The sequence below is a fragment of the Panthera uncia genome, chromosome B4 (assembly GCF_023721935.1).
Source record: "Panthera uncia isolate 11264 chromosome B4, Puncia_PCG_1.0, whole genome shotgun sequence".
NCBI lineage: Eukaryota > Metazoa > Chordata > Mammalia > Carnivora > Felidae > Panthera > Panthera uncia.
The window spans coordinates 37,292,118-37,313,249 of NC_064809.1; the positions used below are offsets into that span (position 1 = coordinate 37,292,118).

A 21,132-nucleotide genomic window follows, 5' to 3' on the forward strand; every position below is an offset into this window, starting at 1 on the left:
AGAGATTGATTTCACCGATGCAGGGTTAGGTGAGTCCCCAACCCTTTCTGTTCTTGGCTACCAACTTTCTTGTGTGTTTTATGTGGGTTTTCCCATTCCCCCCCCCCCCCCCCCCAGGGCTTGGTCCTGCCACATCCACAGCCCTCAGGAGTGGGCTCTGAAGGCCAGCCAGGAAGGGAAGAGGTTGCTGTAGATGCAGCCAGAGCCCTCTATGTAGGGCTGAAAGGAGATGCCTGCCTTGGCCCAGCTGAAGTCTCCCTGCTTTATACCCACACCTCATGTGGAATAAAAGTGATGTTACCTCACCTCCAGCACCCACCTTCCTCACTTCTTATCCAAATGCCCCTCGGTGGTTTAACAAGTTCAGGTGTCCCTGTAGGAGAGGGATGGATGTCCCCTGGGGATGCTCAGTGGACTAGGTCTTGGGCTCTGAGGACTGTTCTTCAAGAAAACAGCAGCAGCTGCCTTTCTGAAACATGGGTGTGACTTCCCCAGAGGGGCCACACTCTACTGGCTGATGGGGAGGTTAACAATGGGTGCCACCATGCCTGGGGCTGGGTGGACTGGTAGATGCTTCAAGCCCACTCTGGCTTGGACACTGGGGGCTGGAATATCAGGCAGAGTGGGCCTCTCTCTCCACACCGCTCCCGTTCTGACATTCCAGTTAAGCCTGATGCATGTGGGACAGCAGAGTCCCGGAGTTGGAGGACCTGAATTGGACACATTTTCTTCTCTCTGGGAATACTTCTGGGGCCGCTGGCTTTTGGGATGCTAATACTGATTGTAGGACCTGCTTACAGCACAGACTTGTCCCCAGTTCTGGGCGATGGCTGGCAGTCCGGTTTCCTGGGCCCTCATTGCAGCTGGCTCTGGGGCGAATGTTGATCACCACAGGCAGGAAGCCTTGCTTGACCCTTTCTTTATGGGCTGGGGTGTGGGAGTGTGGCCACCCTGACTTTGGAGCAGAGGGGAAGTAGGAGGTGATTCTTCAGACTCTGCAGGGCCTTTCTTCTTTGGTCCCCACCCCAGGGACTAAAGCATTAGATGCTGCCACATTGTAAACCCAGTGGTCCCAGTGGGCTAGGGGACTGATCTCCATAGCCCCTGCGGCCACCACCCCACATCCCCCAGGTTCCAAGTAGGGTTAGTGCTGCCAGGGGACGGACTCGGACTCAGGACTTCTGCAGCCTCCACGGCTCTTTTCTGATGGGCAGGGACATTTCTAACGGCTCCACTCGATCTCTGGTTCTTCCTTCCTTCTGAGGAGCAGAGCCCTTGATTTTCCCCTCCACTGACACTTTGCCTGTTTTCTCATTGTCTGGTACCAACCAGGTGGGCACTCAAATATTTGTTGAATGAACGGAACAAATACTGCATTTGTGATATAAAAAGAAATGTATCCCTAATCTAGCCGATACCCCTGGACATTTAGAGCTCTTGCTTGATTTAAAATCATCCATCTTCGGGCACCTGGTGGCTCAGTTGGTTGAGTGTCCAACTTTGGCTCAGGCCATGATCTCAGTTTGTGGGTTCAAGTCCCGTGTCGGGCTCTGTGCTGACAGCTTGGAGCCTGGAGCCTGCTTTGGATTCTGTGTCTCCCTCTCTCTCTGCCCCTCCCCCACTCACACTGTCTCTCTCTCCCTCTGTCTCTCTCTCTCTCTCTCTCAAAAATAAACATTAAAAAAATTAAAAAATAAACCATCCATCTTCATAATCGCAGGGGTTTGAAATGTCTCTGGGGAGGGGCAGGACTTGTAGATCAGGAGCTCCTCACTGAAGGAGCCGTGGCTCTGCCTGAGAGACTTAACCTTCCCTTTCCCGAGGTGGGGTGGACAGGGAGCCCTGCTCAAAAATTTCACAGCGGAGGAAACTGAGGCTGGTTTTCCCAGGTTCTTTTGAGCAGAGGAAGCTGGAGCCAGACTTTCTAGATGCTGACCCCGGATTCTATTTTATTCCATCCCCACCCCCACACCTGCTCCCATCTTCCTCAGTTCACCCAAGGATGCCTCTTGAGTTCCTAGCACCCTGTGTGTGAGGTGACCTTGCAGGGCCTGAGGGCAGCTTTGTAGGAAAACATGCACCCCAAATGGCCAAATCCGTGAGGACTTGAGGGAGGCACGTGTGGGGTTATTTTGGGTTTGGTGGGCCGGGCTCAGATCTCTCTGGCATTCCCGGCCGCTGGCCTCTCAGAATTGACCAGAATGGAAGGATGATAAAAATCAAGGCTCCAGGAATAGCCCAAGAATTTGTTCATTCTTAACCTCTGTAAAGAGGTGCCGCCCAACCCAGAGCCCACAGTGAAGTTGGGGCTGGGGGTGGGTGCTGGTATGGGGAGGGGTAGAGAAGGAGAGTTAAGACCATTTCCTCTTCCTCCCCTGGGGTGGAGGAGGTGGCAAGCTCAGTGTCTGGCTCAGTGCCAATCTGATAAGAGAGAAGGATTTAGAGGCCAGAGGAATGTCCCTCCTCCCACTAGACCATCCCGGCCTCTTGGGGAGTCGCCTGGGAGCTCCCATGGCCAGGGTCAGTGGGTCCAGCTTCCTGGGTCTCTCTAACTGCCTCTTTCTGTTTCTCTGTCCCTCTCAGACTTAGGCAGGCTTGGGGCAGCTGTGGCCTTGGATTCTCAGGGGGGCTTACTGCCTCCTTTCTTCCCCAGAGCCAGGTCCAGAGTCACTTTTGCTCAGTGTACGGGAGGGAGATGTGTACTGAGTATCTATCCTACAGAAGTTCAGGAATCTGCCCTTGTCCTGAAGGAGCTAGATTGGACATGTAGAGACGACTGTGTGTAGACATTCAGACTCAGAAGCATCATCCAGACCAGTCCATAGTTCTGGAGGGGTGGGTGGAACTGTAACAGGCAGAGTGGGTCAGTAGACAGAGCAGGCTACCAGGAGGCAGGACACCTGGCTTGTCCTGGACCAGTCACATTACTTCTCTAGGCTTTAGTTTAGTTTTTTATCTGTAAAATGAGGAGTCTCTGATCCCTGAGGTCCTTTCTGGCTTAAGAATGATCTGATTTCGGGGGTTGTAGGGAGGAAAAACTTTCTCAGATGGGGGCGGGGTGTTTGTGTTGCCTCTGCTCTTTGTTCCATATGGGGTCCAAGGGTGGGCATCTCAGCTGGTCATCCCCATGGGGGGCAGGCTGAAGGCTCAGATGTCACAGCTGGGCCCCAAACCTCTCTTCAGTTCTCTGGACACTTCTGCTCAAGAAAACTGCAAAATCTGACGTTAGGTTTAAAAAATCAGTTGCCCTTGTCCAGGATGAGGTGATCATCCCTTGGCCAATAAGATGAGGTCTGCACCTGCCCTGGCCAGCCTTACTGCTTCCCCCTTGGAGCCACTTTGCCCCTTGTGTTTCTGTAAGGCTAAATTACCTGTTGCCTTTCCTCCCTCTCCCACCATGCAAGCTCTCATTTCTCATTGTTCCCGGTGTGGTCTACTTGCTTGAAATGCCTCTCCCACCCTGCATTGTGTTTTCTCTTATCTGCATTGTTTTAGCAGGTAGGAAAATTTGTTCAGCCATTAGTTCTTCAAGAATTTTTCTGTTCCCCCTTCTCTCTTTTCTCTTTCTAGAGCTTTAGTTACATGACTGTTAGCCTCTTGGATATTGTCCTATAGGTTTCTGATGCTCTATTAATTTTTTTCAGTTTTTTTTCTTTGTGTGCTTCATCTGAGATCATTTCTATTGTTATGTCTTCAGGTACAATGTTATTTTCTTCTGCAGGGTCTAATCTGATGTTAAATTTTTCTATCCAGTGTATCGTTCATTTCAGATACTATCTTTTTCATCTCTTGAAGTTCGGTATGAGTCTTTTTATATCTTTTCTCTTTTCATCATGTGTATGTTTCCCTCTACATTCTGAAGCATATGGAGCATACTTACAATCGCTGCTTTTCATCTGTGTCTGCTGGTGTCATCATCTTTGCCATCTTTGGGTCTGTTCTATTAACTGATTTTTCTCCTGGTTATGGGTCATATCTTTCTGCTTCTTTGAATGCTTGCTAATTTTTGATTGAGTGCCAGACATTGTAGATTTAATGTTGCTGGATTTCATTATATTTCTTTAAATAGTATTGGACTTTATTTTGGCATGCATTTCAATTGCTTGGGATCAGTTTAATATTTGAGGCTTGTCTTTAAGCTTTGTGAGGGTGGATCCAGAGCAGCTTTTAGTCCAGGGCTAATTTAGCTTCACTACTAAGGCACCACCCTTCTGAGGACTCTGCCCAGTGCCCTGGGTATAGTGAGGTCTCTCTACTCTCCAGGGGGGAATGTGACCTCTTTTTGGCCCTGTGTGCTACAATCATTTGGCCTATTGCTTTCCATTGGTTCTCTTCCCAGTCTTGTGGAGCTCACTTCACACATGTGTGGATTAGCCAGAGAGTCAAGGAGACTCTTCTGCACATTCCTAGAGCACCCTGTCTGCACAGCCCTTCGTCTCTACTATTCTACCTTCAATTCTAGCTCCATGAACTCTGATTTCTGTCTCTTCAGCTTGGTGAGACCACTGGACTCCATTTGTGTGTTTAAAAAAAAATTTTTTTTAGTGTTTATTTATTTTTGAGAGACAGAGAGAGAGAGAGAGAGAGCGAGCGAGCACAAGTGGGGGAGGGGTAGAGAGAGAGGGAGACACAGAATCTGAAGCAGGCTGCAGGCTCTGAGCTGTCAGCACAGAGCCTGATGCGGGGCTCGAACTCACAGACTGTGAGATCATGACCTGAGCCGAAGTCGGACACTCAACTGACTGAGCCACCCAGGTGCCCCACTGGACTCCATTTGTATTCCTTCTCCTGTGCAGCTGTGTGCAAACCACCTCCAGGCAGTCAGCTGGGTAACCATAGGACTCACTCTTACGTTTTCCTCTTCTCAGGGATTACAGTCCTGTGCGGCCTGTTGTCTCATATCTGAAGGAATTGTCTCATGTATTCTGTTCGGATTTCTAGCTGCTTAAAGTGGGAGGGTAGAGCCAGTCTGCATGACTTCACCATGGTGGTAAACCAAAGTCCAGCATTATTGGAAGACTTACCTCGGGCATCACTTCCTTCCCCACTGGGGAATGTGTCTCTAGTCAGCACTCTTATGAGACCCCATAAGCAGGATATTCTTTTCCTCATAATTTTATCTGGGTCTATTATCTCTCTAAGTAGGCTGTCTCCCTGAACACAAAGATGAGATGGTATTTTCTTGTTGTCAAAGAAAATGTAGTATTTCCCTGGTACATAGTCCAGTGCCTGGCATATAGTAGGCAGCTCACATTTGTTGATTGCATGAGTGAATGAGAAATGAAAGAAACTGTAAGCTAACTATCTAAGAAGAACACTATCTCAGTGGGTATGGAATTCAGACTCTCTTTGTGCTCTGTGGAGCTTCCACCACATCTGTAGTTTTGGGGTTTGTTAATTCTGGTTGGGACACTGGCAAATCTGAATTCATCCAGAGAAGGGCGACTAAGGTGCTGGATGCTATACCACATGGGAGTTGGATGAAGGATTTAGGAATGTTCGTTTTGTCCTAGAATTGCTTTTATGGAGTGGTAAGGGGGACACGATAATTGTTTTCTAACATGTGCAGGATTGATGGGGAAGAAGAGGGCTTAAACGTGTCCTGTAGCTTCAGAGGGCCAAACCTAGGACCCATGGATGAGGGGATTCCAGAAGATTGGATGTGGATCCAGTTCCAGGAAGAACTTGTCTTGCCTTGCCTTTTTTTCTTTCTTTCTTTCTTTCTTTCTTTCTTTCTTTCTTTCTTTCTTTCTTTCTATTTATCTTGAGAGAGAGTGAGTACAAGCGGGGGAGGGGCAGAGAGAAGGAGAGACAAGCCCAAGCAGGCTCTGCACCATTTGTGCAGAGCCCAGTGCAGGGCATGAACTCAGTAACTGTGAGATCATGACCTGAGCTGAGATCAAGAATTGAAAACTTAACCAACTGAGCCACTCAGGTGCCCTGGGAGGAACTTTCTAACTGCTAGTGCCATCTAGCAGATGAATAGGCTATCTTGGGAGGTAGTGAGCTCTTCATCACTTCTGGGGTTTAAGTAAAAACTGATATTTATTGATCAGGGATTTTGTGTTTGGGATTGTAAGATTAGATATGATGTTGTATGAGATCGTTTCTAAGATACTTTTCTACTCAATGATTCTAAATCTTTGTCCTCCCTTTGAGCCCAATGATCCATCCCTCCTGGAAATTCCCAGTCCCCAACACGCCCCCCCCCCCCCCAAACAGTGCATACCTGAATATGCCCTCCTTACTACAGTTTTGTGGAACTCCTCACACCTTCATCCTTGCCCAAAGTGGATTCCTTCTGGTGGCCCTGCAGACCAGCTGCTCGCCGTCTGTGCTCATCTCCATCATTTCAGTTCCAGCCTGACTGGCACCCCATCCATCTGGGCTGGTGCCTTATGTCAGTGCCTTGTCCCATTGTGTCTCCTGTGTCTGGATACACAGTGCCTTTGAGACAGTGCAGGACTCTGGTTAGCCCGTTGTTCTCCCTCCTGCCCACACAGCAACATCTGGCAGCCTTGCTGCGGCCATTCTCCGTGCTCGCAAACGTCGCTCTGAACAGACACGGCTGCTCTTGACCTGTTCATTGACTTACTTCTCTGGGATCGTGTCACTTCCTCTGTGCGGCCTCTCCCCTCCCTGGACTGAAAGCTCCCAGGGAGGTGCCACCCCATTGGGTCTGGGATGGTACCTTGCACACTGTGGAGGCCCATTAAATGGTGGTGGGGGCAGGATTTTCAAGAGAATCTTCAAGGACCTGCCTTTCCCCATTAAAAAAATTTTTTTTTTAGTGTTTATTTACTTTTGAGAGAGAAAGAGAGAGACAGAGGCATGAGCAGGGTAGGGGCAGAGAGAAAGAGAGACACAGAATTCGAAGCAGGCTCCAGTCTCTGAGTTGTCAGCCCAGAGCCCGACATGGAGCTCGAACACACAAACTGTGAGATCATGACATGAGCCAAAGTTGGATGCTTAACTGACTGAGCCACCCAGGCACCCCAGCCTTTTGCCATTTTTAAGGTGGTCTTTAGGGAGCTCCAAATAAGATTCCAGCCAGAGAAGGAAGGGCAGGTCTGCAGCTCAGTGGCTGGGGAGTGTAGGGGGCTGACTCAGAAGGGGCAAAAAGCCAAGGGCTCGATCTTCTGCTTCCCTAAAGCTGTTGCCCAACCTCTCAGTGGAAGGAACCTTTGTCAGGTTGTCTGCTAGGGGATCCATGGTACCTCCCTTGTTCCTTCGTGGTGTCTGCAGCAGTCAGCTGTGCCCAGGGGGTAAGTCACAGCCGGGCAGGCTCTGGGGGCAAGGGCTTTATAGGAAGCAGACCTGAGGTGAGAAATCTTCCCGGCAGCTGAGTGCCCTGGCCTGACCCCAAGTGGCCTTGAGCTCCCGAGAGCCTCCTTCCCAGTGTGCTGCTCATCTTCCTTCAGCTCGCTGGGCCACGCATGGTCATGGATGTGAGGAGCACTCTTGAACTCGGACTCGGGTTCTCTGGTCCTCTTAGCCTTGGTCAGACAGGTCTGACATGGGGAAGTCTTGTTTCTTCCTCTGCAAATGGGAAGAACAAGGGCTCCACTGGGGAGTGGGGGGTGAGCTCGTTTGCAGGACTGATGTTCGAGGCTCCTGCTCCCAGAGCTGCTTTCGCCGTCCTGGACAGTGTGGGCTTAGCCTCTTCCTCAGCAAAAGCGCAGCACTCCTCGCAAATGGGAGTCCTTTCTCCCATAGAAGCAAAGGGAATGTTATTTGGAAACTGATCTGCTAGGAGGGCTGGAGTGCAAGTGCATTTGGGCTCACAAAGTCGGCGCCCCCACTGGAAAGGGAGCTCCAGGGGAGAAGGCGTGCCTCTCTCTGTATTTGCTCTATACGTCCAGCATCGAGACAGCAGCTGGCACAAAGTGGGCACCCCGTAGACGTCTGACGACTGAATGAAAGCATCTGGGAGGAAGGAGTCCCGGCATTCGTGTGGCCAGGGTCGTATGGCCAGGGCTGTGCAGCACTCCACCTGGCCTCTGCCACTTAACAGATGAGGTAGATGAGGTTCGGCGGGGCAGTAGTGTGCCCAGGCCCCTCGCTGTCACATGGGAGACCTCAGTGTTTTGTCTCCCAGCTGCTTGCTTGTTCCACTGGAAGGCTGCCAAGACAATAATAAAAACAATGCTATAATTACAGCTAATATTGACGGAGTGCGCTCTGTCATGACGGGGAGTGTTTTGGCCTAATTCTTGAAATGCGCTCACTGAAAAGAGATTTCCCGAATTTGTTCACCCTTCCCCGTGGCCTTCTGTACCCATGCCCTAGTGTCCGCCTTAGAACACATTTGCCCTCGATGTGAAGAAAAGAAAAAGATACTATTTTCGTCAGTCCTATCCATGGTAGCTGTTGTCTGCATGCTGTTTAGGTCAACTAATGGTTTATTGGGGGTGTTTATATTGGTGATCTTACTATTCCTTATGTGGTTATCAGTGTGGGATTTGCTCATTTGTGCTTCTGCCGGTCATCTATTGAGCACCTACTGTATGTAAGCAGGTCCTGGGCACCAGGGATTCGGTGGGGACTAGCACCTGATGTGTCCACCTGTCTGAGGACCTCAGACATGACTTAGCTGGTTCCTCGAGGCAAGAACTGTGTGTAAATCCCTCTGTGTTTAAGGCTCCCCTTAGCACTAGGGTCCCTGCCCTGGGACTGAAAGTTAGCATGGGGGATGCATTGTGGAGTCTTCCTTTTCTATAGGGCACTCTGCTAGGAAAGCACTGAAGCATACTCCCAGGCATCATTTTACTGTCGTTTCCCCCTGACAATGACCTTGAGAAGTGGCTAGAATGAGGATTTTTTTTTTTTTTCAGAGGAAGCCACTGAGCCTCAGAGGACTGACAGCGTGTAAGTGGGGCTGAGGACTTGTGATTTCGATCCTGGCCTCAGCTTGGTTCACCCTAAGTGTTCTGAGACTCTCATTCCACAAATGTTTGAGGGGCTCCTCTGCCAGGGGATGCAGGAGAGAAGGAAAATCCCTGTCCTCAAGAGCTTATATTTTGGTGGGGAAGATTGACCATAAGCAAATAATTTCAGCTCTGTATTACATTGGGTAGTGACAGAAGCTATGGAGAAAAGTGAAATAGGGAAGGGGTGGAGGATAGGGCAGGGTTCAGGGATTACGGCTTACATAGGGCACTTAGGGAAGGCCTTACCGAGGAGGTAAATTTTAGCAGAGATGGCAGAAGGTGATGGAGCCAACCCTGAAGATACCTGGGGAAGGTGCATCCCATGGCAGAGGGAATAGGATGTGCAAAGGCCCTGAGGCAGGAGTGTGTGTGGCTTGTTCAAGCCTGTATAGCTGGTGTGAAGTGAGCAAGGGAAAGTCATGGTCCTCAGAGCACATAGGGCCTTGGAAGTCTTTTTCTGGGCTTTAGCTTCTCTGGTGGTGAGGTGGGAGCCAGTGGAGGAATTTGATGAAGGAGAGACAGACCTGCCTCCCATTTCAAAAGGATCACTGGCTACTATGTAGAAAATCGACTGAGCGTATATATGCAGCGGCGGCAGCAGCAGCAGCAGCAGCAGCAATAATAATAACTGCTCTCTATCAAGTGCTTGTTGAGTGCCAGGCATGGTTGCATTTAATCCTCCTGACTACTTTATCTCCATCTTCCTTAGGCGGAAACCTAGACTCAGCTGGTAGAGCTGGCTGTCAGTTTAGGACAATCTGATTCCAAAGTTTGTGCTCTTGACTGTCATCCATTTTTCAGTGGCAGAGGGATGGCTCGTTTAGAATGGCAGCGAACAGACATCTGGGTGTGGCAGTCGGGTGGACTGTGTACCCATTCTCTGGCTGCTCTCGGGGGTTCAGCGGGCCACCCAGAAGAGGGGTGAGGGGCAGGCTCTCTCCTCTTACTCTCGTATTGAGTGGAGGCTGGGGCAAATTGCTTCCAGATGAGGGAAGCAGTTTGGGGAGTGGAATTTGTGCCCTGTCTCCAGACAGCAGCCTCTCAGGGCCTGAGAGGGCCTTGTGTCTTTGTGTTTGGCCTATCAGACAAGCCCTTGTACTTAGAGACCTGGAATTTTTGCTACCGACTGGGGCTCAGCTCCCCGAGGCAGGTGGGCGGGAGACCTCTGAAGATGGTCTCCCCCTCCCTGGAGACACAGCCTCCCTCTCTTTCTGAGTGAAGTCTGGGCCAAAGTGCCCTGTATTTTATCTCCCCCTTTTCTTCCAAGTAGCTTAGGTCACTTTCAGAATGTCACTTCCATAATCCTCATATTTATTGCTCCCTAAGGAAGTAGGAAGATTTTGCCTTGTCTTAAAAAAAAAGAAAAAAGTGCTGGGGGTCCCTGGCTGGCTCAGTCTGTAGAGCGTGTGACTCTTGATCTTGGGCATGTGAGTTCGAGTCCCACGTTGGGGGGTTGAGTTTACTTAAAAAAAAAAAAAGTGCTGCCGGGTGGGAAAACTGGGGGAGTGAGGCTGGGGTGGATCAAGGGAGGGAAGCCCAGGCCTGGGTGCAGCTTGCCTGGAGTGGGGCAGGGAGGGAAGAGCTGAACTGACTTGGGTTTGTTCTTTTTAGCTTTACCTTTGGTGTCTGAGTGTGTGGGAGGTGGGGCTGAGCTGGGACTCCCTGCCCTTACCTAGCAAGTGGTCTCAGAGAGCTGATGTGGCCCTGGCCACGTGAAGTGAGGGGGATTCTGGAAAAGAGAGGAGGTGGCCGCCTCAGGCCAGACTCCCTGGCTGCTCAGCTTCAGCGTCAGCGGGGGCCCTGGGGCTGGGGCTTGGAGGCACTCTCCCAACCTTGAATACACACCACCACCCACAGCGCCAGACCTTGGTGGGCCAGGCAGGGGAGGGTACATTGTTCCGCAGGGTAGAGAGAGGACCATTTTGGGAAGGAAAGGCTCCTTCTTGGCTGCTCAGATCCCAGCGGGTTAGCAGCCACAGAAGCAGAGCAAACAGGCCCCTGACTTTGTTTCTATTTCAGAAACCTCACTGTTGCTGACAGGCCACCACCGCAGAACGTGGCATCATCACAGGGCCATGGAGCTGACAGCCGCCTCCTGCAGTGGGGGTGGGGAAGGGGGTGCTGAGGGTGGGGGCTCTATCTAGACCGCTGCCTCCATCAATTCGAGTTAGAGTGGGGGAGGGGCCAGACGTGCCTCGGCCTTGGCCGGTTCTCCTGACCTCACAAGCCAGCAAGTGAATATCTGCCTCAAAGACTGAGGGTGGTGAGGCAGGACAGTAAAGGGTGGGAAGTGGCCTGGAAACTTGGATTGCATTCCCAGCTGGTTTGGCTGACCAGCCAGGTGACTAGGGCCTTCTTTCTAGTCTTCCCACCTGCAATCTTTCTGAGCCTTAAAGCTCCAGCTTTCTCAGGTCAGGGTGAGGAGAGAGGACCCAGGTACAGAGACCCTCCCTGCCCCCGCCCAGCCCCCAGATGCCAGGTGCCCTTCCTCCAAGGCCTTTGCATGGTGGTTGTTAGGTCTGGCTTTCCTTTTCTGTTAGGGCACTGGCTTCATGGTGGCCTGTGCCCTGTCTGGCTGCCAAATGCTCCAGAGACTCTTAGGTCATACTCTGAGCCAGCCTCCTGCCTCAGTGCCCCCATTCTTCACACTCAGAATGGTATTTTTCTTAATTTATATATTACCTTGTTCCAGAAAAGATGATTAAAACAAACCCAAATACCTGGCAATATCACTGGTCCGTTTGTTCCTGGCTTGAGTTTCACCTGTTGGCTAGGACTCTTATCTGTGGTCAGCAAATTGATGGTTTGTGATGGGTCCCCAAGGCTTTGCACTCATTCATCCTTCCTGGAACAACACTGGGCTGTACATTCTTTACAAAGTCTTGAGGAGCCATTGTAGATGTCCCCTCCCTCCACTAAGTGTTCCCTGCCTCCCCTTTGCTGAGGGTGCCTTTCCTTTGTGACCCTGTAGCGCCTTGGGTGAAGGTTTTGAGAGGAATAAGACAGTTTCCATATAGAGCCTAGTGGGATAGACAGTGAGGCATCTTGCCTTTATACAGGTAGTGCAGGGGCCCACATCAGAGGTGCTCTATAAATGTGTTCGCCTTAAAAATCTGAAGAGGTATTCATTCTGTACTCACACTTTATTGATACTTGGTTTGGTGTAGAATTCTAGGCTAGGGATTTTTGTGTGTGTATGTGTGCAAAATATTGCTTAGTTTTCTTTTCAGTTCCAGGGTTACTGTCCAAAAGTCTAATGCCATTCCAATTTTGATCCTTTGTGGGTCACAAAGGATTTTTCTCTCTGGAGTTGCCAGCGTCCTGTGTAAAAGTCATCTTGGTCTAGCGTTCTGAAATATCACAAGTGACATTCCTTAGCGTGGATATACGTTCATGCAAGGGCACCCTGGAACCTTTCACTCTTGAAGCATACATTGTCTAGTTCTGGGAAGTTTTCTTAAATTACTTCATAGATGATTTTTCTCTTGCCACTTTCTTTCTTCTTTCCCCTGGAGCTCCTAGAATTTGGATACTAAGTCTCCTGGATTGGTCTTATAATTTTATTTTCTTTCTCTTTTCTACTCTCACCCCTTTCTGGGAGATTTCTTCAGCTTTTTTTTTTTTAATTTTTTTAACATTTTTATTTATTTTTGAGACAGAGAGAGACAGAGAGTGAACAGGGGAGGGGCAGAGAGAGAGGGAGACACAGAATCCGAAACAGGCTCCAGGCCCTGAGCAGTCAGCACAGAGCCCGACGCGGGGCTCGAACTCACGGACCATGAGATCATGACCTGAGCCGAAGTCGGACGCTTAACCGACCAAGCCACCCAGGCGCCCCGATTTCTTCAGCTTTTTATTGAGGTTTTCATGTTAATTAGCATATTTTTTAATTTTTAAGAGTTCTTATGTTTTCTGAATATATCTTTTTTTTTTTTAAATAGCATTCTGTTTTGGTTTCATAGATGCAATATCACCTCTTATTTCTCTGGTGCTATATAGTTTTATTTTGGGGGGAAGTATTCTTCCTTACCAATGCCTATAAGGTGTGTGTACGTATGCTTTTTCTGTTTTTCCTGTGACAGACCTTTGGTAGTCTGCTTACATCTGCATGGGGCATTAAGCTCTGTGTGTTTGTATGTGGCAGGCCCTTGTGGACTCTGGGCCTAATGTGGGGTGACCTGGTGGGCCTGTTTCACTTAGGAACCAGTAAGTTAGTATCTTAGGTATTTTCTCTTGAGCTGTTAAGATTTCCTAGAGGGGAATCTTCTATTAGTCTACCTGGAAAGCCTAAGGCTGACCCTCTATGCCCAGGAACCTAATGGGGAAGAGGGCAGGGATTTGGGCCTTCTTGTACTTCAGCTTAGCCGTTTCCAGCACGGTGCCCAGCATTTCCTTTTGCTCAGTTTCTCCATTCTGCAGACCTTCCACTTTACCCTCTCCAAAGAATAAACCCTTGAGATGGGGAGGGACACTGACCTGTCTGAGGCAAGTTGGGGAGGAAGTCGGGGGGCTTGGGACTCTTTCTTAGGCAGACCTGTAACCAGGCTTCCCTGGTGCTGCCGGTCCCCACGCCTTCTGGGGGTTCTGGGGGGCCAGTGCTTTGGGATTCAGCGCTATCAGGTTTCTTAAGAGAATTAGCCTTTGCCCTTGTGCCCTCCAGTCTCTAAAATTGCGTGGCTACCATCTTCCCTTCTGCTCTCTTCGAAATTGGGGGCTTATGCCTGCAACAAAAGTCTCTTCTTTCTTGTTTTAGCGAGGTGTCAGGGACCAGCCCCGGTGAACTCACGTGTTCTCTCTGAGAGCTTTGGCCAAAGCGTAGTTGGTATGTTTAGTTGCCCTTCTGTGTTGTTTTTCATGGAGCAGGGGGTGTATTCCTTCAGCCTTTGTGGGAACGGAATGAAAGATCATTTTATTATGCATGCTTATTGCAGAACCCCAGTACCCAGAGCTGTGCCAGTGACCCACGAGACCCTCAGCAGTCACTGGCCGAATCAATGAGTGAACACGCGAATGAATTGCAAAGGGACTTGGAAACAAAAGTGGAAGCAGAAGTACAATTCATTTGCACTGAAAGGCAAACAACTTAACACAACTCTACACCTGTTAAATATCAAACTGTTTAACAGACTTGATGGCTAGCGGTGGGGACACTGTGGACTTTTTCCTCATCTTGGTTTATTTTCTCTGGCCGTAGTGAGCATGCCATACTTCTGTAATTTTTGAAGAGGAATTAAATGAAGAAGAATAAGAACGTGTCTAGTTTAGAATGTAAGCCTAGGCACATAGGAACCTAGGTACCATCTAGGGCTTTGGCAGCCTTTCAAGGTCATTCTACTGCCTTGGACCTTGGTGTCTTCCTCTGTAAAGCAAGTGGCTGGACCAGATGCATCGAAGTTCCAAAGTGCTAGTCCTGTGACTCCAGTACTGTCTTCTCTTGCTCCTGTTATGACAGTGTAGGTCTCTTGTGGAAAAGAACTGCCCCTACTTCCTTTTTTTTTTCTTTTCTGACCTAGAATGCCTTTTTTGCCTGCATTTCTGCTCAGCTGGACCCTTCCAACCTTCAGAACAGAATCAGAGTCTCCCTTCCTTCCTGAACAGTCCTCCGCTGCTCCAGGATATGCCAGTCTCCCTTTCTGCAGCAGCCTTTGGCTTTTTTAGTTTGCAGTTGGGTAGAAAGGAAAGAGCCTAGACCTTGAAGCCCCATGGTGCTGGGTTGGATTTTAATTCTGCTGTTTACTAATAATGTGACCTTGGACAGTTTACCTGGTCTCTCTGAGCTTCAGTTTCCTCATCTTCTCAAAGGGAATTTGTATTGAAAGTTATCTCATGGAGTTTACATGAGAATTGAATATGGTATGTATTTAAAGTGCCTTGGTTAACATGTGACACAAAATAGCCCCATCACACAAGATGATGGTGCCAGCAGTAATGATCAGTATTTCTGTGCATTACTTTATTTACTCACAAAGTAGAAACTTCTATTATTTTTATTTTTCCAGTGAGGAGATGGAGCTGTAAAGAAATAATTTGCCAAAGGTTACAAATCAAGCACATTCACCTTTTTTTTTTTTCAAGTGTTTTCCTTTTCTTCTTCTTCTTTTTTTTAATGTTCATTTTTACTTTTGAGAGAGAGACAGAGCACGAGCGGGGCAGGGGCAGAGAAAGTGGGAGACACAGAATCCAAAGCAGGCTCCATCTGAGCTGTCAGCACAGAGCCCGACACGGGGCTCGAACTCACGAACTGTGAGATCATGACCTGAGCTGAGGTTGGACACTTAACCTACTGAGCCACCCAGGTGCCCCATCAAGTGCTTTTTTTTCTCTTTAAGTGTTTTTGTGTTTGCACTTCCTCCACGGATACTGATCTGTGAGCTGACTCCATGTCAGGTCTTGGTGCAGGGAACACAGCAGTGAGAAGACAAAAGTTCCTGCCTTGATAAAGCTTGTCTTCTTGTGTCAGAGCGGGTCAGTGAACAGACAAACACTGTGTAACAGGCAGAGCGAGCGTGGAGGTGAAAATGGGGCAGCACTAGGCACCCACTAGGACTGTGAGAGGGCGATGGGGAGAGTTATTTTGTGTTAGGAGTCAGGGAGAGCTCCTCTCATATGGGGATCCAGAGACCTCAGGGGGAATCGAGGGAGCAGGCCTCTTGAGTGTCTGGGGAAGCACATTCCAGGTCTTGGGCGCCAGTGAGTGCGACTGTGAGTAGCAGAGCTGAGGACGTGAACTTGTTTCCTCAATTCCTTGCTTCCTCTTTGAAGTCGAAGACTGCCTCTTCTTTCTGTTTTGTGTCCTGTGTGACATTGGATAAAGAAAGTGGAGGGCACTTTGGTAGATGATCAAGAAATATTTTTTGGTTGATGAGCACTCCCACCCATGTCTTCTTAACTTGCAGTTGGGTAGTGCCTATGTAGGCACAGGGTTTGTACATAGTCACCACTCTTGGATGGTTCTCAGCCCCCTTCCCACAGTCTCCAGGGGAGCACGGACTTGGGAGCATCGCTGCCTGCAAGGCCTGCCCTCCTCTCTGTGCTGCAGCCGTGCTGGGCTTCTCTGAGCCCTTCACCAGGGCATATGCTGCCTTCCCCAGGGCCTTTGCACACGTGGCTCCCATCTGCTCCTTCACGTGTTAGTCAGGTTTGCCTACAGGGGAGCCTTCCCTGATCCCTAACCCGGGTCAGTCCCCTTGTTCTGTGCTCTCATAGACTTGTTGGTTCTTTCCTTCATAGCATTTCTCTCCATTTATAACTGTATACTCACCTGTGTGGTCCTCAGACTCTGAATGTCTTTCTCCCTGGGCCATAAACTCCAGGAGACAGAGGCCTAAACTGCTGTTGCTCATCCCTTTTCCTCCCCTGCACCTCCAGCATCTAGCACAGGAGTTGGCAAATTTTGTGAGTAAAGGACCTGATTATAAATGGCTTTGCAGATCGTCTGGTCTCTGGTGTTAGCTACTTAGCTCTGCCCTCGAAGCACAGAGGTAGCCATAGACAATACATACACGAATGTGCGTAGCTGTTTCCCAATTTATTTATGGACATCAATGATGGAATTTCATGTAATTTCCACATGTCATGAAATATTATTCTGCTTTTTATTTTTTTCTAACCTTATAAAAATGGGAAAATGATTGTTAGTTTGCAGGCTTTATAGACAGCAGGCTGGATTCGGCCAGCCTGTAGTTTATGGACCTCTGATGTAGCATCATGCGTGGCTTATAGTAGGTTCAGTAAGTATTTGTTGAACAAGTGGATGGCATCTTGGACACAGTAAGAAGTAATGAGTTTATGAGCTGCTGCCTTCCCTTGATCTACTCCATAATCTCTATCCCTTATCAGATTCCCTGTGATCTGTTAAAATCAAAGAAGATACTCAGCTGGTTCTTTTTTTTTTTTTTTTAATTTTTTTTTCAACGTTTTTAATTTATTTTTGGGACAGAGAGAGACAGAGCATGAACGGGGGAGGGGCAGAGAGAGAGGGAGACACAGAATCGGAAACAGGCTCCAGGCTCCGAGCCATCAGCCCAGAGCCTGACGCGGGGCTCGAACTCACGGACCGCGAGATCGTGACCTGGCTGAAGTTGGACGCTTAACCGACTGCGCCACCCAGGCGCCCCGCAACTGGTTCTTTTTTAAAAAACAGCTTTATTGGGGTGCCTGGGTGGCTCAGCCAGTTGAGTGGCTGACTTCGGCTCAAGTCACGATCTCCCCGTGCATGGGTTCCAGCCCCGTGTCGAGCCCTGTGCTGACAGCTCAGAGCCTGGAGCCTGCTTCAGATTCTGTGTCTCCCTTTCTCTCTGCCCTTCTCCCACTTGTGCTCTGTCTCCAAAATAAATAAACATTAAAAAAATTGAAAAAAACTTTATTAAGTAGTAATTTACATATCATAAAATTCACCCATTTTCAAAGTGAGCAATTCAGTAGTTTTAAGCGTATTCTCAGTTATGCGACTATCATCACTATCAATTTTAGAACATTTCATCCCCTGTCAGAGAACCCTGTATGCATTAGTAGTCATTCCCATCCCCACAAACAGCCCCATTCATGTACTTTTTTTCCTCTATAGATTTACCTCTTCTGGATATTTCATATAATGGAATCATGTCATATGTGGTCTTTTATGACTAGTTTTTCACTTAGCATGGTATTTTCAGGGTTCATCCATGTTGTCGCCTGTGTTAGGATTTCTTTTTAAGACTGAGTAATATTCCATTGCGTGGACATACCACATGTTGTTTGTCCTTATTCATTTATCTGCTGACAGACATTTGAGTTGTTTCCACCTTTAGATTGCTGTGAATAAAGCTGCTGTGTTCACGTACAATTTTTCCAATTGTTCACATACAATTATTCTCCAAAGACGGCTGCACCGTCTTACACCCCACCTAACAGTGTACAGGGGGTCCATTTCCTCCACATCCTTGCCGACGACTTTTTGTTTGAAAATTTTTAAGTTTATTTACTTATTTTGAGAGAGAGAGAAAGAGAGAGAGAGAGAAAGAGAAAGAAAATTTGTGAGTGGGGGAGGGGCAGGGAGAGAGGGAGGGAGAGAATCCCAAGCAGGCTCTGTGCTGTCCGCTCAAAGCCCCACGCGGGGCTCAATCTCACAAACCTTGAGATCATGACCTGAGCTGAAATCGAGAGGCAGACCCTTAACCGACTGAGCCACCCAGGTGCCCCTATTTTAATTGTTTCAACGACTCTTTTACTGCTTGTCTTTTTGATTGGCCAGTTCTTTTTTCATTGCACACACCTTTGGTTGTGAGACAGTGGGCTGAATTGAGCACCTAGATAAGTTCCATCATTTTCTTTTGTAAGAGCAGTGCATGCTTATTAGAGCATATTTGGGAGACAGAACCTGATGGCTGATGGTTAGCAATGTCCTTGTGGCACTTGGTCACAGCCCGCTAACTCTAATAGGTCCCCTAAGACCAAGGCAGTTGCCATAGCGAGCAGTGCAGTGGATCAGGATGCGGGCCTGGGGGCTCAGAATGCGGGGCACAGACTCACTCTGCTGTGCCCAGATGCTTGACATTGGCAAGGTGCTTAGTCTCTGTAGGCCTCTGTTTTCCCCTTGGCAAAAGGGATTCACTCATGCATTTACCTTATTCAGCACGTCTCTTTCGGGCACCTACTATGTGGCAGGCCTAGCATGCACTTTATGGGTCATGGTAAAGATAAAACAGAGTCATGTGTATGAAGTGCTGAGCATAAATGATAATAGTACAAAATCAATCAACAGACCCTGCCCTTCCTGAGGTCATCTGGCTCCTCATAGCTTGTAATTGTTGTCAGGTGAAGATAGCTTGTCAGAGGAGGAAGGGTCCTCAGTGGGTGTCCTTCTCACTCGTGGCTTGTGCTGGATCCCAGTCCAGCAGCCAGCTTCTGCCTGGACGTTTCGAGTGATGAGCACCCCCTCTGATCACTGGACAGCTCTGGTTTTCAGATCTGCTTCTCTGGAGCCATCTTTTGGCCTTGTCTCTGCTGGCCGAGCCTGGGAACGCGCGCCTGCTCCCTCGTCCACATGACAACCCTGGAGTATTTGACAACAGCTACCCCTGTACCTCTTCTCCAGTTCCACCAGCTGTCTCTCAGATAACTTCATTTCTAGACCCCACTGCCCCGGTGGCTGCCTTTGGATGCACTCCAGCACTGTTTTCTGGACTCAGCCTGAGCCTTCCCCGTTGGAGATCCACACAAACCGAGCGCCAGAATGAGTTGTAAGCCTATGAGGGTGACAAATCTTCACCTTTACCAGCAGGATGGTTTTATGGAAGAAAGTGCTCAGGAAGGAAAGATAACTTCATTCAAGATTACAGAAAAAATAAAATTCCAGCTAAAGCCTGTCCATTTCCCCCTACTGCTTGCCAAGCTCAGTCTATAGGAAGGCAGCACAGACTGCCCTCATCATCTGGCTCCTGATGGGCGTTGCAGGGGCAACCTGCTTGGCTGAAAGGGTTTGTGATTGAGAGTTTGAGTGTTCCCCACTGTCACCTCCTGTCCTGATGGGGCAGAGCTGTTGATACATTTCTTGGGCTCCGTTTTATAAGCTGCTGGAGGGAGATGGTGACAAGCAGCCTGTTAATAAAAGCACTTTAGCAAAAACAACATGAGGAAGGGGGAGGAATCAGAGCTCTATCATTTGTCTGTCTGATTTTTGTATCCTAGGGCCTCTTTCTTTTTTTGGTAGGAGAAATCCAAATATGTTTAGCAATTCCTGCGCTGTTGCCTGTGGGGTAAAAACCTAGTAGTTTTAGAATTGGGAATAGTCTAGAAACCCACAATATGCCCAGCTCTGCCCCGAGGCAGGAACGGTGAGGGAGCACACATTTTGGGCATTTCCCACTTCCTTAGGCCTGAGTTTTTGAAAGCCCATGCCTACATTTCTTCCTGTGTTCCAGGCTGATTTACATAACTTTATTCTTCTGTGGTTAGTTACTCATTCAGAAATTCCCCTGTCCATCTGTTCTGGGATTCTGAGTCAGTGGGAACAGAATACTACGGTACATTCTGGCCCCTGCCTCCTCCTGTTCCTCCTCCCTGCCTGGAGGCAGAGGCAGAGGCCAAGGACCAGGACGTTTGTCGAGGCCGTCAGATCCTGGTCTGGCTCCTCCAGTTGAAGGAAGCACCTCAGGGGGCAGTTGCTACAGGTGCTGGAGCCGCGGGGTCTGACTTGCCTGCAAGCTGTCATCTCAGGGCTTAGCAGGTGAGGGCAGCCTAGAGGCGAGAGGCGGCAAAGTGAATGGCCAAGGCCCACCTCCCAGTTCACACACCAGCCACGCTGCTCCCCGTCGTGGCCCTGGACAAGTTCTCCCAGACCCTTTTTCCCCTGTGAAATGGAGACACTAAAGGACACGTTTCAGCAGGTTACTGTGACTATGAAGTGAGTTAACGCGTGTAAAGCTTCTAGAACCTGCCCGGCACGTAGAAAGCATGGTGCAGCTGTTAGTGGTGGTGAGCAGGATGGTGAGGATGACTTCTCTCTTTCCTACTGGATTTCCTGATCCCTCTTTTTTTTTCCCTTTTGTTTATATTTATTGACACATATGGGAAAACTTTGGTGTGAGCTCAACCCCATGGCGTTCCCCCTCAGAGGCCTTTGCTCCCCTTCCTTCCCACCGCTGACCGGTGCCTTCACTGCTTCCAGACTCTGAGTGAGAATCTGCCAGAGGCGGGTCTCCCAGTAGCAGGAGACAATTTCACGTCCCTGCCTCTGTCTCCTCATCTGTAACCTGTGGAAAAACATCTACCACTCCCTCTTCTTCCTCCCAGTCCCCTCCAGAGATGGGAAGAGGCTTCAGGCACCATTATTAAGCATGACAGACAGGTTACAAAGACAGAACTTTGGTGGACGGTAGGGGAGAGATGGAAGGCACAGGGCCAAGGGCTCAGTAACCCTGGGGCAGGGTTTGGAGGGGGGTGAACTTGGAGCTGAGTACCTTCCTTGGGGTACCGTGAGCACAACAGTATGGGTTACACTGCCCGCAGAGAACGTATGTGGGATGTTGTTTATTTATTATTTATTTAAAAAAATTTTTAAATATAATTTATTGTCAAATTGGCTAACGTACAGGGTGTGCAGTGTGCTCTTGGTTTTGGGGGTAGATTCCCGTGGTTCATCGCTTATACAACACACAGAGCTCATCCCAAGTGTGTGGGATGTTGTTCAGAAAATCAGTCGCAAGTGAATGTTCTTCCAGCT

At 48.9% G+C, this 21,132-nt stretch overlaps 1 protein-coding gene across 4 annotated transcripts in view; it reads left to right on the forward strand.

Moving 5' to 3' along the window:
• TSPAN9 (tetraspanin 9) overlaps positions 1-21,132 on the forward strand; it is a 205,063-nt gene that overhangs the window by 21,912 nt on the left and 162,019 nt on the right. Inside the window, exon 3 of one of the 4 annotated variants that reach the window (XM_049624908.1) lies at positions 8,835-8,868. The exons of the other annotated variants lie outside the window; for them this stretch is intronic. The gene's annotated coding sequence lies outside the window, so the exon portion shown is untranslated. The remainder of the gene's footprint in view (positions 1-8,834; positions 8,869-21,132) is intronic. 4 annotated transcript variants of the gene reach the window in all.